Raw genomic sequence first — 4,684 nt, 5'->3', positions numbered from 1 at the left:
AGTCTGCCGAGCCGCTTGGAAAATTTGATCCATGCTAATTGTGCAGAAAAAAGCCCTTCTGATAACGAGTATGAAATGGAAGCGTAGATAATACTCATCTCTGAGTGCCATTAATCTTTAAAACTGGAACAATAAGTGAAAACACTGCAGGGCATATGAAGCAAGGTGTGATTCACATCTGCTCCTCTGCGGCCGCCGCCTGATTTATTGGCACAAAGCAACTTTCCTGCACGGTTTCAACAGAGCGGCTTTACATAACGCCGTGGACTGTTTTGCTTGCCTTTATCAATCCAAGCATCTCCTCAGTGTTTTTAATAATCTGCTGTCCCTCTTCCCTGGTGCAGCTCGGGAGCACGGGAGACGAGTGCCCCGACCCCACGGCTCTCGCCCCGTCCTCAGCCCCTCCGGAGACCCCCCTTTCAGCCTGGCTCTGACACCGGCCAGGGGCAGCAGGGACGAGGCCCGCCGGCCCGGGGGTGCTGGTGGGGCAGGGCAGGGGGTCTCCCAGGGCCTAGGCTGCTTTTTCCCCCACGGACGGGGGGTGCAAGCTCCCTGTCCACCCCGGCAGGGCCGGCGCTCACCGGCGCACCGCTCGGAAGCAGCCGGGGTACCTGTCCTCTCCCCGCGCTGCACAGACCGTCACCTAAGCCAGAGCTCCCCGGGGTCCTCCGCCACCCAGACGTACCACATCTATCTTCCCGTTTGATGCCTTTCATTTTCAAATGGCGCTCTCTGGGATTCACTCTCTTCTATTTAAATGGTGGATTTGCGGAGCTGACCTTTCAGCTGACTCCGAGGAGAGGTGGGCAGCTGCTTCCCATTGCAGTCCCAGGAAGACTGCTGACCTGTGGCTTTTAACAAGTTCAAAGCATCGCTTGCCTTTTGGCCATACCCCTCAATAGAGCCTTTGGGTGGATTTTTCTCTCACACTACTGAAAAGCCATCATCAGAGACACTTCCCCTCACAGGCTCTTTAATATTTACACTGACTTTGTGAGCAGATAATATATTCCACCTTTTTTTTAGCCTTTTAAAACCACATGCTCCTTCTCATAGTGCAGTTGGAGGAAGCAGTGGCTGCTGCATGCAGGCTGCCTGGGAAGGCAAGGAGATACAACGGATCTGGGGGGGGAATGCAGATTGCTCCGGACTGCGCTGGCTTGCCTGCCTGCAGCTCCCGGCCCCGTCCAGCAGCATCCCGGGGCAGCCACGGACCTGGAGTGGCCCTGCTGAGTCCCACGTCTCCCTCTGCAGAAGAGAGACGGTCCTTAAAACCTTCCTCCCAGTAGCCCAAAGCTGATCATCTTGTTAGCTGGAAGACAATCCAAAGGAAAAACAAAACGCTTCTAAAAACTGTCCCATAGATTGCCAAGCATCTTACAAAGCCTGGCCATGGGCTCAACTATATCAAAATCATACGGATGCTTTTTGTCAAAATCATTCTAAACCAGGAAGGCAGCGAGCAGCTCACAACCCAGAAGTGTCATAGATGCACTTGCAAATGTTTGTCCATAATTTTGTTGATTCCCAACCGCAAGTCCAGGAGGGACTGTCAGATCCTGTGTTCTGATTGCCCGCACGCTGCCATCCACTGCATTTCACTCAGAGAGCCAAAACGGAGTCCAACAGCTCCAGCTGGGGTTTGGCGTCTCAGTCCTGAGGAGGCTGAGCCACAGCAGCCCCAAGCAGGAGGTTCCCCCCCCCAGGGCTTCGGTGACAGGAAAGAAGTGCTGAGGGGAAAGATGCCTGGGTGTTCCCGAGAGCAAAATCGCCACCCCTGGGGCAGAGGAAGGCAAGACCTCTATAGTCCTTGGTGTTTCCACTTGGACGTAAACGTCTTCCTTGCCTCAAACCCGGTGAACATATAAACCACAGACACATGTGAGCAGAAATGTCAACGGAGGCTTCAGGGTACCGGTCCGTAGCGCATGTCCTGTGCCTCACTCCATGTAGTGTGAAAGCCCCCTGGGTGAGGTGCAACCTCCTGCCCCAACAAAATACATCAGGCCAACCGTTCGCTGGGCGAGAATCCTTCTTCACCTTCGGAGATGACAGGACACAGCCCCAAAGCAGGAGGTTTGATGATGAGCCTGCATAAGCTGCAAGCACTACGCGCCTGCTGAGACCAACGCAAACCCCCTTGTCCCCTTCCAATGCTGCACCAGAGTTGGACGACCCGGGGTCCCCAGCCAGGTGGGACCGCTCCCAGTCCAGCCCACCATCCCGTTGCATCCTGCTGGTGCGGGGAGCTGCTCCTGGCCGAGGGTCACGCTGGCTCCCCGCAGCACAGAGCACCAGCCCAGCTGCCTCGGCCCCTCGGGGCTCGCCGTGGGGCTGGACTAGAGCAGTCCTGCGACGGAGATGGGTCGTCGAAGAGGAGCCCGGGGTAGGAAGGCCAGGCGGTGCGTGCCCGCTGGGGAGGCTCCCCGGGTGCGGGTCTCGCGCTGGGGCGCTGGGGCTCTGCAGGGGGAGGCCAGGCTGGGGGGGCTGGCCTGAGGTAGCCCCTTAGGTGGGCCAGTGATGACAAGGGCGGCGAGGCACACAGCTGCGCAGGGGGTCACATTTTTCCAGTCCCTGTTGCCCTAACAAACAAATGTCCCAGGATGCAGACAATAATGTTTTTATGAGACTCTAAATTCTAAACTCAAATGCTCTTTGTAGTGGACTAATAGCCAACACGTGGCCCTTCGTCTCATGCTGAACTTTTGTGGTCCTGCAGGGGAAAAAAAGGCCCTGGTGAGCATTGACACTGAGCACTTTGTTCTCACAGATTTGTAGAGCAAAGAGAATAATGTATTGAGACTCTCAGCCCGTGCCAGTTTGGCTTCACTTGTCCTTCTGAACTTGCCCTGAGAGATAATGTTTCCTTCTAATCTGCTGCCGTCCACCTACAGCAGGGACCCAGCGAATAATTCTCCCAAACAAGCCTTTATTCTTAAGACTCTATCTGGCCCTAACCCTTCCTCCCCCCTAACAGAGTAATTGTTGTGTTCATTACATGGTAATGGCCCGAGCTGTATTCCAGCCCACACTTGCCGTGGCCACACAAACAAGGTTCAGGCTGCGCCGCTTTCAGGATAATGCTGCTCATTTGGCATTATTTGAAAGAATGCGCCAGGCATCTGAGCACCAGGCACGCTCACTTCTCCAGCCTGCCTGCCTCGGAGCACGGGTCGGATACAGCGGCTTCGCTCTCCTGCAGGAAACCAGCACATCCTCCAAGGAGCTAAGGCTTTTTTCCGTGCATGGTAACACATGACTGTCACACTCCTACGGGAGGAAGACGCAAGGAAGAGGAAACAAGACTTGGAATTCTCTGGCTAACGCGACAAATCTTTTCTATTCTTTTCTGTTCAGGTACTTACATCACCCTTTCACAATGATATTTTAATAAGCCTGTGTAAGCTTCACAATTGCCCTTTATATCTGTAGGAGATGGGAAGCTCCAGGGGATGAGCAGCGTACACACCGAATGCACAAGGAACCCATTATCCAGCCTGCTCCTGGAAGTCGCTCTCCAGAGATACCTGAAATGGGTGCCCCTCTGGAAACACCCGCGGGAGCTCCCTCTGCTCTAGAGGGATATTCGTAATGTCAGCGCTGGCCTCGTGGTGCCTTTCAGTGGGACAAAGCTACGCTGGGGTCAGACACCGTGGTCAGGCGCTGACAGGGGGCTTTGTTCCTAACTCTGCTCCTGAGTTTAAGGAGTGGCTGAGGGTTGCTCCCCGATACCTCCCAGGGAGGCTGGAGGAATGAAAGCCTTCAGATTGTCCTGGCCTAAACCTTGGAGGCAGCTGACAAAGGGTTCCTCTGCTACGGGGAGGCTGGCTCAGTCGAGTAATGACTACCATTTACTGCTAAGTAATGGGTTAGCTCAGACTGACATTTGCATTGCATGCAAGCGCCACGCAGCATGTGCCAGCCGCTCTGTGGGGACACGGTGGTGCAGGGCGAACACCCGCACGTATACGTGAGCACATACATGTGCACGCAAGTGACCCTGGGAGCACGCGTGCAGAGGTGTGTGTATGCCAAGTGCAATCTGTGCGGGCTCTTCCCAAACTAGTCCATGCACGGCAGGGGGTTTCTCTCCAGGAAACGTAAGAAACAGCCTCTCGCATGCAGGTTCACACATGGGCAGGTATATGCAAAAGCGTGCAAGTAACCGCCATGTACATTCACACTTGGTGTGGGTACAGGAGCACTCACATCTCAAAGCAGTGGTGCAAAAAACCAGAACAGCACGGAGAGGGGCTTGGCTTCTGCGCTTAGTGCTGTGCACTGCAGTCCCTGCAAACCCCGGCCTGCCCGAAACGTTTGCACGTGTGCGGATATCCCCCAGCACCCCCAGGGCTTGGACTCTGCCCTGTTCCCAGGGCTGCCCTGGAGCTCACTGAGCTATCCAGCAAGTGTGAAATACGCCACACGGGACAGCTTGTTCCCGGAGAGCAGGAGCTCAGGCAACCTGAGCAGGAACGGCAGTGTCCTTTGTGTATCATGAGGCTGGGCTCCTGCCAAATTCCTCTGCACCCACTGCCTCCATTAAATGCGTCAATCATTTCTTGGCAATCCAAGCGCCAGAGTTGAGAGGCAACTTCAGACAGTTCAGTTGCTTTCATTAAAAGGTGAAAAATACATGCTGAGCGGGCGCTGGGCGCAGGGCTGAGCTCTGGCTGCACAGAGA

The sequence above is a fragment of the Egretta garzetta genome, unplaced genomic scaffold, assembly GCF_000687185.1.
Source record: "Egretta garzetta isolate BGI_Z169 unplaced genomic scaffold, ASM68718v1 scaffold347, whole genome shotgun sequence".
In the NCBI taxonomy this organism is placed as follows: domain Eukaryota; kingdom Metazoa; phylum Chordata; class Aves; order Pelecaniformes; family Ardeidae; genus Egretta; species Egretta garzetta.
The sequence above is the reverse complement of the archived record's forward strand: the minus strand, read 5'-3'. Positions refer to the sequence as shown.